Below are 15,695 nucleotides of genomic sequence, written 5' to 3'. Positions count from 1 at the left end.
TCAAAAATATTTTCTTCTTTTTTCTTTTATAAGTCTTTCTTCCACAAAAAAAAATCAAAATCAATTTTTTTTTCTTCTTCAAAAATCACAATAAATAAATAAATGAAAAAGAAAAAATCAAAAATTCCAAAAAAAAAAATGTTGAATTCCAAAATTTTTTTTTTCTGCTTCAGAAGTTTTTCTTTCAATATTGAAAAAAAATATTCGAAATTCAAAAATATTTTATTTCTTCTTTAGAAGTGTTTATTTCAAAAAATTCCAAAAAAAAATTCAAAAAAAAGAAACTTTAAAAATGAAAAAAAAATCTTTTTTTTTAAAATTCTTTCTTTCAACAATTCCAAAAACAAAAATGAAAAAAAATCGAATTTCAAAAAAAATAAAATCGTACTTCTTTAGAAGTCTCACTTTGAACAATTCAATAAAAAATTGAAATCTAAAAAAAAAAAATCTTTCTTCTTTTGAATCCTTTCTTTCTACCAAAAAAAATCCAAAATTATTTTCCTTGTTAGGAGCTTTCGTGGAGTTATTTGTATATGAGTAAAAAACGAGAGTTAGTTTGTGTACTTTATTCCTGATTTTTCTGAACTACGTAATGATCTGATTCATGCGGCGTCATGATACGTAGGCAATCCCCATCGGATTCGATCATAACCATAGAATTAACTGAGGAGAAAATAAACTAAAAAAAAGATAGAAAAGAAAAAAAAAAAAAGAAAGTGACAAAAAATAAAAGAGTGACAAAAAAAAGAAAGGAGAATGCCAAAAAAATAAAAAGCGACAGAGACGAAAAAAATCAAGAGTGATTAAATAGAGGTGGAAATAAAAGAGGTACATACTTAAAGGGTTAGTTAAGGCCGGGATGAAACATGCAACCGTTCAAACACATGGTAGAAATGTTTAACTATTAGGTGCATTGCATCCTCAACGTGCGATTTTCTATGTGTTAAATGTCTCAAAACTAACCAGGTTGTGGTGTGAGCAAATTAGTTAGGTTCTGTTCAGGTGGTTGGTTTTGTTGGAATGCAGTGATGAACGCGCAACCAGGGCACGCGGCCACAACATTATACACAAAACCGAGCTCCACCTCCTAGAAATGCACATCCTTACCCAGCCCATATAATCCCCAACCAAATGATCTCCGATACAATCCTCGCCCAAGAGAGCCTTTCAGAAAGAATCAATTCACCCCTATTGGTGAATCGTATTCAAGCTTGTTCCAAAAGCTAATCAGGCTAGATCTATTGCAGTTAGTGGCCCCGAAATGGCCGAACCCCGAGTCCCCCTCGCACCGAGCTGATGCTAGATGTGAATATCACTCTAGAGCAGTGGGACACAGTACAGAGGACCGTTGGACCCTCAAAAGGGTAGTTGAAGATTTGATTGAAACTGAAAGAATCATTTTTCGGGATGAAGAAGCTTCTGATGTGATGAACAATCTGTTGCCTGCCCACAACATTGGGCCAGTGGTCAGAATGATTTGTGAAACTGAGGAATTTGATTCGGCACCGAAGGCCGTTGCAGCCTTTGCCGATATAGAAGAAAAGCCAAAAATGGTCGCCAAGCATGAAAGTTTCCCATCAAACGGGAGTCTTAGTGGCCAGTCTTGCTATACTTTCTGCATCCGGATTATCTCAGGGTGTGATCCGGATGTTTTACCTTATTGTCTTACTTTCTGATGCAAACCCTTCTATCTTCAAAAAAATTGAAGAAAAAAAAATCAAAAATCAAAAAATCAAATGAAATTAATATTTCATTTTCCAGGAATGTCTCTTTTCTTAATCTTGTCATTTTTCTTTCTTATTCTCTTTTTAGTTCTGTTAAATGCAGATTTCAATAACATGACATGCTTGCGGACTTCATACCCAGATCTTGAAAGCTGTCAGGCCTCGAAATAATGAATCAAGGATTAGATCGCAATGAAGATAAAGTTTAAGGAAATAAAATAAAGAGTTGGAACAACTAAAGGAAAATTGGTTCCTGGATTGGAAAGGTCCGTACATTGCAACAAGAGTACTACCAAAAGAGTGTGTTGCACTTGGGACACATCGAAGGAAATGTCCCTGAAATAATTGTCAATGCAAATGCAGTCAAAAGGTACTATGTTGGATCCTCCATATAGTACTAATATTCTCCAATTGAGATGACGAAGGCTTTCATTCTCGCTAACCAAACTATCAACCCTTTGCAAACCCTTTGAGTTGGCTCCCATTCTTTGATCACTCTCTTTGAAACCTGAAAGTGTTATTGAAAAATGAAATGAAAAAAAAAGAAGAAAAAAAATTGTACAAAAAAAAGAGGAAGAAAAGACAAAGAAAAAGAAAAACAAAAGAGGAAAAGGAAAGGAAAAAGAAAGAGCAAACAAAACAAAACAGAAAAACGAAAGAAAAAAAAGATCCCTGAACTACGTTCGACTTGATTCCGAAAGGATACGTAGGCAACCTCTCTCTGGGGTTCAGTCACACCAAAATAAAAATCCAAATTCCCCCAAAAGTGAAACTGGGGCAGATGTTGTAATGGTCCGGCGATGATCCCGCCTGAATGGTTCCAAAGTTGTAATTCGATCCAAATCATTTTTACCCAAATCCTTTCAAGTCCTTCCGATCAATCGGTGAGAATGTTCAAGGATCAGAGAATACGACTACTTGGATCCGATGCAATAAAATGAGAGAAATAAAATGAGAGAGTCTTATTGGTGAAAACCCACAGGGGCACCATGAGGCAATGGTAAGAAGAGAAATGAAAAATAAGAGAGTCTTGTTAATGAAAACTCTTAAAGACCACTATAAGGCGAGAAGAAAAATGAGAGAGGTCAGCTCGTGAAAACCCGCAAAGGGCGCCCCTGATCGAAAAGAGGATCCTCACAGCCATCGGCACTGACAAAGTCCTGGCAAGGTTTCTCGATTTTGAGGAAAAAATTGTGAAGAATTTCTGAGAGTAGGACGGTTTACACAGATCAGGCATCCAGTCCAAAAGGCATGTCATATTCATTGAAGTCCGCATGTACTCCAGATAAGTCTTTCTTTCCTTTCCCCGAAAGGGACACTTCTTGTTTTAAACTCATTCTCCATTCCATTGTTTGTTTTCTTTGAATTCCTTTCGGTCTAACACTGTTCCGAAACTAAGATAAAGAAAGGATGGCAAGACTGATTTATAGGGTTCTCATTTGGCACGAGCTAATGTGCATAAAGGCACACAGCCTCGTACGGGCATCAATTCGACCCCGACTAGCCATGACGGCCGATGTTTCGAAATCAAAACTCTTGGAAAGAGAAAATCAAATGGAGCGCCTATAAAGGCAAATGAAGTTGAAAAGGTTGAGTCCCACGTGGCTAACCATCTCGGCAAAGAGTTGAAAAAACCAAAGGCATCCCAAATGCTTTGAATTTGAAGTTGGGAGAAAGAAGCCAGAAAAGAAAGGCCAACGACGGTGAAATAAAATTGGAAAAGGTTAAGTCCCACGCGACTAGCCGTTGTAGCAAAGTTTAAGGAGCCGAAAGTTCCCCAATACTCCGAAAAAAGAAAAGAAAAAAAATATATAAAAAAAAAGAAAAAAAAAGAGAAATCAGAAGGAAAAAACCTACGAAAGCAAGATAAAGTCGAAAAGGTTGAGTTCCACCAACCAATCATCATGACAAAGTCTAGAAAAGCTAGAGTTTCTCCAGAGTCAGAAAGGCAATCGGTATTCAGGAAGCAACCAGTTTCAGTTGAAAGGGCCGAGATCAAGTGATCAAAACAATCAAGGCCACAAAACCAACCACCACTTTTAAAACTCACAAATATTTCTTTGTTTGAAGTAGGAACACAGCATGCAGAATGGTGATTCTAAAAGAACGAATGCCACCAAACCTTAACGTAGGTAGAACATTTTCGCCCAGGGGATCCAGCTCATTGTTCCGGGTAGAAGTACTCTTCGCTCAGGTTCTTTTTACGTAGCTTAACCCAGGTAGAACCTTTTCGCCTAGGGGGATCCAGCTCATAGTTCCAGGTAGAAGTACTCTTTGCTCAGGTTGTTTTTACGTAGCTTAACCCAGGTAGAACTTTTTCGCCTAGAGGGATCCAGCTCATAGTTCCAGGTAGAAGTACTCTTCGCTCAGGTTGTTTTTACGTAGCTTAACCCAGGTAGAACCTTTTCACCTAGAGGAATCCAGCTCATATTTCCGGGTAGAAGTACTCTTCGCTCAGGTTGTTTTACATTAGCTTAACCCAGGTAGAACCTTTTCGCCTAGAAGGATCCAACTCATAGTTCTGGGTAGAAGTACTCTTCGCTCAGGTTATCTATGCGTAGCTTAACTCAGGTAGAACCATTTCGCCTAGGGGGATCCAGCTCATAGTTCCGGGTAGAAGTACTCTTCGCTCAGGGTGTTTTACGGAGCTTAACTCAGGCAGAACCGTTTTCACCTAAGGGGATCCAGCTCATAGTTCCGGGTAGAAGCACTCTTCGCTCAGGTTGTTTTACATAGCTTAACCCAGGTAGAACCTTTTCACCTAGGGGGATCCAGCTCCTATTCCGGGTAGAAGTACTCTTCGCTCAGGGTGTTTTACGTAGCTTAACCCAGATAGAACCGTTTCACCTAGGGGGATCCAGCTCATAGTTTTCGGGTAGAAGTTTTCTTCGCTCAGGGTGTTTTACGCAGCTTAACTCGGGTAGAAACCTTTCACCTAGGGGGATCCAACTCATCGTTCCGGGTAGAAGTACTTTTTGCTGAGGTTGTTTTTACGTAGATTAACCCAGGTAGAACCTTTTCGCCTAAAGGGATCCAACTCATATTTTCGGAAAGAAGTACTCTTCGCTCAGGTTGTTTTACATTAGCTTAACCCAGGTAGAACCTTTTCGCCTAGGGGGATCCAGCTCATAGTTCTGGGTAGAAGTACTCTTTGCTCAAGTTGTCTTTGTGCAGCTTAACTCAGGTAGAACCATTTCACCTGGGGGATCCAGCTCATAGTTTCGGGTAGAAGTACTCTTCACTTAGGGTGTTTTCCGGAGCTTAACTCAGGTAGAACCGTTTTCACCTATGGGGATCCAGCTCATAGTTCCGGGTAGAAGCACTCTTCGCTTAGGTTGTTTTACATAGCTTAACCCAGGTAGAACCTTTTCACCTAGGGGGATCCAGCTCATATTCCAGGTAGAAGTACTCTTCGCTCAGGGTGTTTTACGTAGCTTAACCCAGGTAGAACCGTTTCGCCTAGGGGGATCCAGCTCATAGTTCTGGGTAGAAGGACTCTTCGCTCAGGTTGTTTTTACGTAGCTTGACCCAGGTAGAACCTTTTCGCCTAGAGGGATCCAACTCATATTTTCGGGTAGAAGTACTGTTTGCTCAGGTTGTTTTACATTAGCTTAACCCAGGTAGAACCTTTTTGCCTAGGGGGATCCAGCTCATAGTTCTGGGTAGAAGTACTCTTCGCTCAGTTTGTCTTTGCGTAGCTTAACTCAGGTAGAACCATTTCGCCTAGGGGGATCCAGCTCATAGTTCCGGGTAGAAGTACTCTTCGCTCAAGGTATTTTACGGAGCTTATCTCAGGTAGAACCGTTTTCACCTAGGGGGATCCAGCTCATAGTTCCGGGTAGAAGCACTCTTCGCTCAGGTTGTTTTACATAGCTTAACCCAGGTAGAACCTTTTCACCTAGGGGGATCCAGCTCATATTCCGGGTAGAATTACTCTTCGCTCAGGGTGTTTTACGGAGCTTAACTCAGGTAGAACCTTTTTCACCTAGGGGGATCTAGCTCATAGTTCCGGGTAGAAGTACTCTTCGCTCAGGGTGTTTTACGTAGCTTAACCCAGGTAGAACTTTTTTGCCTAGGGGGATCCAGCTGCATAGTTCCAAGTAGAAGTACTCTTCGCTCAAGGTGTTTTACGTAGCTTAACCCAGGTAGAACCGTTTTGCCTAGGGGGATCCAGCTCATAGTTTTCGGGTAGAAGTACTATTCGCTCAGGGTGTTTTACGTAGCTTAACCCACGTAGAACCGTTTCACCTAGTGGAATCCATCTCATAGTTTCTGGGTAGAAGTATTCTTCGCTCGGGGTGTTTTACGTAGCTTAACTCTGGTAGAACCGTTTCGCCTAGGGGATCCAGCTCATAGTTTTCGGGTAGAAGTACTCTTCGCTCAGGGTGTTTTACGTAGCTTAACCCAGGTAGAACCGTTTCGCCTAGGGGGATCCAGTTCGTAGTTCCGGGTAGAAGTAATCTTCGCTCAGGGTGTTTTACGTAGCTTAACCCAGGTAGAACCGTTTCGCCTAGGGGGATCCAGTTCGTAGTTCCGGGTAGAAGTAATCTTCGCTCAGGTTATTTAATACAGTTTAACTCAAATCGAACCTTTTTTCACCTAAAAGGATTCAACACTTTATCAATAATACATGGTGCTAACATCCGATTCTATTTCCTTCTAGTAAGAGAAGGTACCAACCCCTGATTACATTTCCTTTCAGTAGTACGGGATACCGATCCCTGGTTACACAATCATTCATTACCAAATTTTATCTCTTTTAGCTAGTTTATACTACTATTTCTATCTGCCTTTTCAATAAATTAGATAATTTACAGATTTCTCTAATAACTCACAAAAATTTTCTAGTGCCAGACTGGGTTAGAATTTTTTTTTTGTTCATTTTTTGTTTGTCTTTGATGGTTTTGCAGGCTCGGCCATATAGCACAAGTGAAGATTAAAGCTTGGAGTTTCAGTTTCTCATCAGAAGGAAGAAGTTTTTCGATCACAGGATAGTTGGAGTTAACTTTGACAATGTGTCAGTAACCCAGCTTCTCAAGATTCATCTTCTCAATTTCAGATCAGGAAAGCAAGCAACTGAAATTGAGTCATAATCATTTCTTCAAAGAGTATCAAAATCCAATCTAAGGTCAACGCAAGCGAGCAGGTCAAGAATCAAGATTTGACTCCAGAAGACGCATAGATAGGAATTTTGTACTCTTAGTTTGCAGACATATATAGTACTCTTCTCTTTTTCTTTTTTGATGTAAGAAGCGAGTAACAGCAATAGCAACAGCGACAGCAACAGCAGCAACAGTCTTAACTCTAGTGTCCGGTAGTCCTAACTACCAAATTTTTCCAGAACTACACTGACATGATTCCTTTATAACCAAGGATATGTAGGCAGCCTCGGAAGCAAGGTTCGGTCACCTTTTTTTCAAAAAAAAAAATTGCTTCCATTGGAGTGACATGTGAGCAAAAATTAGCTAAGGCATTCACTTTTCTTTGCACGAAAACTCTTCATGTTCTCGAGCAAAGAGGGGCAGCTGTGAACACCTAATTTTTGCACTATTTTAACACCTCCTAAAGTTATTAGTGTTTTGTTATTTTAATTATTTTTCTCAATTTTTGTGACTTTAATTGCATATTTCCTATCATAAAATACTAAAACAAAAAAAATAGTTCTTTCTTCATTTGTGCATTTTAAGAATTAACTAGTTGTTCAGTTGGTGAATTAATCTAGTTAATTGATCATTAGAATAAGTTATTTAATTAATTTATTTGTGTAAAATTAGTTTAATAAGTAGGATTAAGGAAGAAATTTGGCCAAATTTGAAAGAAAAAGTGTCCAAGAGTGCAAGATAAAGGGCTGCCATTGAAAGGGTCTGAAACTACGTAGTTTTGCCTCAAAACTACGTCGTTTCACTAAATGAAACAAGATCAAATCATACCCACCCATTCCATCTTGATCCAATGGATCTCACTCACTCTTGGCGTAAATGTCACACCTCCTTTTTCACCCGCGCCCGCGCAAAGGGGCGCATGGGGGGTTTTTCCGATTAAAGGACAATCGAAACGAGATTTATTTATTTATTTCAGAGTCGCCACTTGAGAGATTTATGGTCTCCCAAGTCACGGTTGAATCCCGAATCGAGGAAAAGAATGACTCTGTTTAACAGTCTGCGCACCAAAAATCCGGATAAGGAATTCTGTTAACCCGGGAGAAGGTGTTAGGCATTCCCGAGTTTCATGGTTCTAGCACGGTTGCTCAACTATCATATTCGGCTTGATTATCTGATTTTATACAATTATGAACCTACGTACAAATTTTAACTGTTTACTGCTTTTGTTATTATTACTTTTACCGAGAATTGCAACATCGTGAAAATACATCTCGAACCACGTCACATCAATGCACCCGTGGTTATTGACACGTTTCAACTATGTTGAGATTTGGATTTGGGTCACATAAATGTGTACCCGAATTTAAGAAGATAACCTTATTAATACGTGCCTAAAGCGACTAGCGTATCATTATTTTGGGTAGGGCCGTGAAATTTTGCTAAACGGTCCATCCCGAAGTCTAAGTAATTTTACCAACACGTATAGAGGGCCCCGCAGCTTGTGTACCTTTATTTGTCGAGGCTCGTCTCATTCATTATTTTTAAAAGGGATTTGCAACGTCATGGAAATGCACCTCGAACCACGTCACAATCAATATACCCGTGATTAGCGACACATTTCGACTTCGTTGAGATTTGGATTTGGGTCACATAAATGTGCACCCGAGTTTAAGAAAGTGAATTATTAAAAGTACGCGCCTAACAATGACTAACGCGTTATTACTTTTGGGAAAAGGCCGTGAAATTTGTTAAACGGACGATCCCGAGTTCTAGGTGATTAATATATACAATCGTGAGGGCCCCCCAATCGGTGAGTTTTACTAGGCGAGGCTCATCTCATTCATTTTGAAAGGACAATCCTAAGGTAACTATATTTTTCCATTCTTATTTGTCTCTAAAAAATCCTAATTACTTAATATTATAAAATTCGAGCTTCAAGTTCAAGTCCAGATCAAAACAAAAGGGAGCGCCTTTCAATTTGGAACCGCTACCTAACTTAAAACTCACAATGGGCCGTTTGACTACTAACGAGCCAATTGCCAAAAGGCCCAGACCACATAATGTACGCTTTTGGACAAAAGTCCCAATTTTTCTGATTGTGTTTACCAAATAGCATTAGAGTTCAACATCATACATTTATTCAAATTAAATACTTCATTCATGTCCACTTATAAAACAGCCACTTCGTTAAATGGTGAGCCGATGCTGATATTAATTATTAATCTACACTATTAAACCTATGTTGAAAAAAGGAATTCAACAGGACGAGAGAGTTGACATTAATAGCTAATCCGTTGGTATTAACTAACGTAATATGAAAATTTGCTTAAAATACGTGTTTATCTTAAAATCGAACTGGACCGGGACATAACAAGTTTAAACAGTCCAAAGATCCAACAGAATACATACAGAGGCCTACTGAGAATCTTTGTTATACTATCATCATTAGCTAAACCAAACTAAATTGTTAAACACATGGAAATACATCTAATTAATCTAACAGCATACTATTTAACAGTCCACATTAGTTCGAGTACGTTCCAATTCACACAAAGTAAATATAATTGGAATGAGCCTAAACAAATACAAACTAACTATCATTCGTCCTATTGCTACATCTTGAACACAGATACTATGAAGCAGTCAAACGTGCATTTCTCAATTCATTTAAACTTCAGCTTCAAATTCAAGCTTACATCAACATATGGTTTCAGAAGTGTGTACCTGGAAATATTTACAATGGGAGAAAAGGAAGATCAGCAGCAGCAATACAACAACAACAGCAGTAATGGAACAACAGCAGCAGTAATGGAATTCAGAATAGCTCAACACTAGTTTTATGCCAGAATAATACTTGACCACAACCCAGAAACAATTGCAAAACCAAACAGCAACAACAAATAACCCACAACAGACTCTACTGATCTTGGGTGAAACCAGCAATAAACCAGCACTTCAATGAGACAGTGTCAGCTTGTATTCTCTTTTTTCTTTTTTTTTCAACTCTCAAAATGATGATGTTCAAGCTCTTAGGAAAACTCTCAAAGAAATGCTCTCTAAACTCTCAAAGAGAAATTGAATGTTTTAGCTTTCAAAATGTTGTCTAAGACTGCCTGAAAACTCCTTCAGTTCTCCAAATCTGTCCAGAACTGAAAACTAACGAAAAACTCTCCAGAAGCTCTCTAAAGACTGCCTGAAGAACTGATTTCCTTTAATATTTTTTCGAAAGTGTTTTCCAGTTTCTCCAAAAAAATCCCCCCTTAACTCTGTCCTAAGTGCCTCTATTTATCTGCAAAACAGACCCTGCCAGCTCTTAAGAGCACTCAAACAAAATTAAGAAACTAAATCTGCCCATCATATTCCTTTTTTTTGCCCACTATTGTATGTTTTGTTCTCCACTATTGTATGTCCCATTCTATTTTTAATTCAAAGGTTATGGGCACATATTTATTTAATCACTCCCCATTAAACCTCCCCATACTATTATCTTTTGCTCCCAACTATTATTAAACAAATACATTAGATTAATGGTACATTAGTACTTCCTGACAGTCCACTCAAGTTAACCCTCTTTTTTCAAGTTTTGAAATCCCCCAAATTACCCCTGAAACCCCTGTGATTCACTGTCCTACTCCAATCGCTTGTACTTTATCAGCTATAACCAATTTCAACTAATCAACTAACTACCTAGCCACATGAACCGATACCTAACAAGCACATCAAAACTGAATCCAATACAGGACAAACATTGAGATTCAATTCAGCAAAATCAGCTAGAACTTGCGCTCAGATTAGTATCCAAATAAAACTACTGATTCAAGGCAAACTGTATTGAACTACTAAAGTCAAACTGATTCACACATACACAAGGAATAAGCTAACCATATTGGGAACCAATCCTAATTAGCTTAGACAAACAGAAATGAGCAAGGATCCAAACAAATGATGAACAACAAAGAACAAACTTGGCCAATTTGAACAAGTGGTAACCATCAAACAATTACAGGAGTAGCCGTGGTTTTAGACAAAGCATTATGGACACTGAATAATTCGATGTAAACAACAATACAAAAAGAGACAAAATACAAAACAAACACAAAGCATTCGATCCTAAAGAAAGAGGTAGAAGATGAACTTACTGAATGAAACTAACAGAGGAGAAATAAGCGGAAACCTACCAGTTTAAACGAGGACCGAGTTCGAACCTCTGACCTTTGGATTTGGGGCCAAAACGGACTCCATTGTGAACTCATCATTGGATCCTTTGATCAGGACCAAAGCGGACTTTAATCGTGTGTTTTCAATATGAAAACACACGATTAAAGTCCAATTTGGTCTACAGATCTTCGACTGTCCACTGAACCTCGAGCTTGAAAGAACTAGGGTTTGGGGTCAAACTTCGATCTAAGATTAGAGAAAATCCAACGAGATTCGAGGGAATCAGGTAATGGTTTAAGGACGAGGGAAGTCAGGTGGACGTTGGGTGTTGATTTGGGGGCGGTTGGGTGAACTAAGGTTTTGGTCCGATTCTTCAGATGAAGATTCGAGAGGTTTAGTAAGGACTCGCGGAGAAAGGGTTGTGGATTCATAAAGGGGAGGGTCTGGGGGTTCAGGGGTGTGTTTTTGGTGGTCACCGGCATCGTTGCCGCCGGGTTTATGGCGAAGGGGAGGGGTGGTGGCTGCTAGGGTTTGGGGACAGATCGAATCTGAGCTTGGAGACGACACAGAGTAAGGGGGGGTCGTTTGAAGGGGCGGGGTAAATAATTAAGGCTATATATACGGGGGGTGTTTTAATCTCGGCCGTTAGATCAATTAAGATCAACGGCCAAGATCAAGGAGGTTAAACCATACGACGTCGTTTAGTTTAAGTAGAGGGTTGGTCTGAACTGGGTAACGGGTCGTGTATTGGGCTGGTTTTTTTGAGATTGAATCTTAGTCGTTGGATTGATTTAATCCAACGGCCTTGATGAAAAGTGACCAAACGACGTCGTTTGGTTTGCCCCTGAGCTGGACTGGATTGGGGCGTGTATTGGGCTGGGTTTTTTGCCAGGTTTGGCTATAAGGTTTTGGGCTTGGCCAAATTCAATTTTAAGAAATGGCCCAAAGACCATGGCTTTCTTATCTTCTTTCCATTTTTTTTTCTATTTATTTTATTTCCTAATTATTAAAACTAAAACTCTACATTACATTAAAAAAATCAAATTAACTTACAAAAATACTAATTAACTTCTACTAACAATTAATACACACAATTAAATATCAATTAAAAATAAAATTACACAATTTGGACATTAAATGCTAAAAATGCAAAGTACATTATTTTTTGTGATTTTTTTGTTCTTGTAAAACAAACTTAATTGCTCCTAATTGTAGAATTAAATCCTAAATGCAAAATGCGACATATTTTGTATTTTTATTAATTTAACAAATAAACCTGCACGGACAAATACAAATAATTATCCAAAAATGCTACGAAAATTCTCAAAATTGCACACAAAGGAAAATTGTTTTATTTTGAATTTTTTGGGAGTAATTTTTATATAGGGCAAAAATCACGTGCTCACAGCTGCCCCTCTTTGTCCGAAAATACAAAGAATTTTCGTGCAAAGATAAAGTGAGTGGATACGAGCGATTTTTGTCCGTTGGAATACTCCGTGTGAAGCATTTTTAAAAAAAAAAAAGATTTAACCGAACCTTTGCTTCAAAGGTGTCCTACATATCCCTGGCTAAAAGGGAATCAGGTCAATGTAGTTTGGGAAGTTTTGGTAGCTGGGACTACCATGAGACTGCAATTTTGCTGTTACTGTTGTTGTTGCTGATATTACCGCTTACTGACCTCCTTATTACACCTTAATGAAAGATAAAGAAGTTATACTAAGCTATGATCTATGAATTACAAAGATTTATTCTCGAGCTTGGTCATATGACTGTTGCTGCCTTGTTGCCTGGTGTTTCCTCTGGTATTTCTCTACTTCTAATTTGACTTGTATTCTCTCTTGATCGCCGATCTCGAACTGTTTATTTCCTTCTGGCGAGCTTTGCATTATTTTCCCTTCGAATCTTGAACTGCCTTCCTCTGCTGGGGATTCTTGTTGTCTCCCTCCGCTTTAATGACTTCAACACCAATTACTTCTTAAAATATAACACCTCCATTCTCCAGGCGGGCTCCTGACCTCAACAACTTCTTGAAATGTAACACCTCCATTCTCCAGGCGGGCTCCTGACTTCAACAATTTTCTTAAATTTTAACACCTCCATTCTCCAGGCGGGCTCCTGACTTCAACAACTTCTTAAATGTGACACCTCCATTCTCCAGGTGGGCTCCTGACTTCATCAGCAACTTTGAAAATAATTCAGCCTCCATTCTCCAGGCGGGCTCCTGACTTCAACAACTTTTTTTTAAAAGTAACACCTCCATTCTCCAGGCGGGCTCCTGATTTCAACGACTCATTAAAAATAATTCAGCCTCCATTCTCCAGGCGGGCTCCTGACTTCAACAACTTTTTAAATGTAACACCTCCATTCTCCAGGCGGACTCCTGACTTCAACGACTCCTTAAAAATAACTCAGCCTCCATTCTCCAAGTGGGCTCCTGACTTCAACAACTTCTTAAATGTAACACCTCCATTCTCCAGGCGGGCTCCTGACTTCAACAACTTTTTAAATGTAACACCTCCATTCTCCAGGCGGGCTCCTGACTTCAACGACTCCTTAAAAATAATTCAGCCTCCATTCTCCAGGCGGGCTCCTGACTTCAACAACTTTTTCAAAATATAACACCTCCATTCTCCAGGCGGGCTCCTGACTTCAACCACTTTTTAAACGTAACATCTCCATTCTCCAGGCGGGCTGCTGACTTCAACAACTTCTTAAAATTTTAACACCTCCATTCTCCAGGCGGGCTTCTGACTTCAACAACTTTGAAAATAAATCAGCCTCCATTCTCCAGGCGGGCTCCTGACGTCAGCAACTTAAATCATCTTCTTTCAACTGCTTCCCTCAAAAACTGGTGTTTTATTCCTCTGAAAACTGCTGGGGATAACACCGATATTTTATTCACAAATATGTTATGTTTCTTCTTCAAAGACTACTTCCTTTAAAGTTGGTGCCTTCCTTCCACTTAGAACTACTTTCCTCAAGCTGGTGTTTTCACTTCTCTGAAACACGCCGGGGATATCACTGTTGGGGAATTATCTTCCTTCTTTAAGACTAGTTACTTTCCTCCCTTTAACAATGGCGGGGATGATACTGATTCAAAGACCACTACCCTTAAAACTTGGGTTTTCTTGCTTCTTCCAAGATTGCTTTCTTTGAAACTTGTATTTCTTTCTCTCGCATACTGCTGGGGATTTCACTTCCTTCAAAACTCGTGTTATCTTCCCTCTTCCCTAAGTGGCTATCTGATTTCAAGAAAATTTTCGTAATGAGAGAAAATTTTCTGCCCCAGTTTGATAATCTTCTTTGTGGACCTGTCTTCCTGCTATTAATAATATTTCCTTTCCCTGCTTCAAATCAAAGAAAAATTTGTTAGTTTAAAACGTGGCGAGTGGTCGTGCTACTCCTGCCGGGGATAGTTTTTTTCCTTATCCCTTTCCCTGCTTTGCGTTTTATTACAGAACTTGCTGGGGATGATATTATTTGCTGAGGATGATACTCCTGCTGGGGATGGTTTTTCTTTTCTCTTCCTTCCCCGCTCTGTGTTGTCCGACCATTGCGAAACTTGGTTGAGAATCTGTCGGAGTTGTTCCTGTATCTCGCATATCTGTTGGGGATCCTGATAACCTTTTAACTGTTGCTTTTCCATTTTTCTCCAACTTCCCCTGGAAATTTGGTCCTCTTGGGATCTAGACCCACTCATCATTTGGTCTTTCGACCAACTTCATTTTGCTTTGTCGCCTTATCTTTGGCCTGTCCTATTCGCATTTTGCTTTGCACCACTTTGGCAACCAGTAGTAAGCTCTGAAAATCCTTTTCAAAAACAAACTGCTAGGGAGGTAAAGTCTTTAAACCAAGAAATGAAAAAGTGACGATTTCAAAAAATAGAAAAAGGAGAAGTCTTTCTGAACAAATGCTGGGGAAAAAGAAAGAAAAGAACTTATCTGAATGATATAACCGATCCCAACGATAATGTCATGCATTCCGGACTAATCAATCCAGTCTATTTGTGTCAATCAATCTTTCGGACGGCCTCATCTTGCTGGGGATAAACAAGCACTCAACTCTTTGCCAAATGTGGACCCTTTCCGCCAATCTTGCCTTGTCGCCTCATAGTGCCCTTCGAGGGGTTTTCACTAATAAGACTCTCTTATTTTTCTCAACTCCCGTCGCCTTATGGTGCCTGTGAAGGTTTTCACCGATAAGACTCTCTCGTTTTATTTTATTTTTCAGCTGGGGATTGGAGTGCTGCTGATGTGATTCTCTCTGCTGGGGATTCTTTCCGGCTATCAATTCATTTCCAGTCCATGATCCTCTTCTCTGCCGGGAATCGGGGTGCTATCCCCGACTTCCGTTTGCATGACTTGGCACTTCTCGGATACTAATCGGGAGGTCTTTTTTGGCATCAATATGGGTTTTCGTGATGGGTAAAACGGTACAACTCTTGGAATCAAACTTTCTTTCCAAAATTACAAACACAACCTTCTACCCCAGTTTTTCTTGCTTGGGGATTTTTGTTTTTTTTGTTACATTATGTTACATTATGCACACTATATTACACTATGTTACACTATGACCGAGCCGTGAAGTGCCTACGTATCCTTCTTTGAGGAATCAGGTAAAACGTAGTTCCCAATTCTTTTTTTTTTCTTGTGACTTTTCTTTTGTCTTTATTATCATTATTTTCTTCTCTTTTTCTTTCATTTTCATTATT

Source organism: Nicotiana tabacum, chromosome 20, assembly GCF_000715075.1.
Source record: "Nicotiana tabacum cultivar K326 chromosome 20, ASM71507v2, whole genome shotgun sequence".
NCBI lineage: Eukaryota > Viridiplantae > Streptophyta > Magnoliopsida > Solanales > Solanaceae > Nicotiana > Nicotiana tabacum.
Note: the sequence above shows the minus strand (reverse complement) of the source record.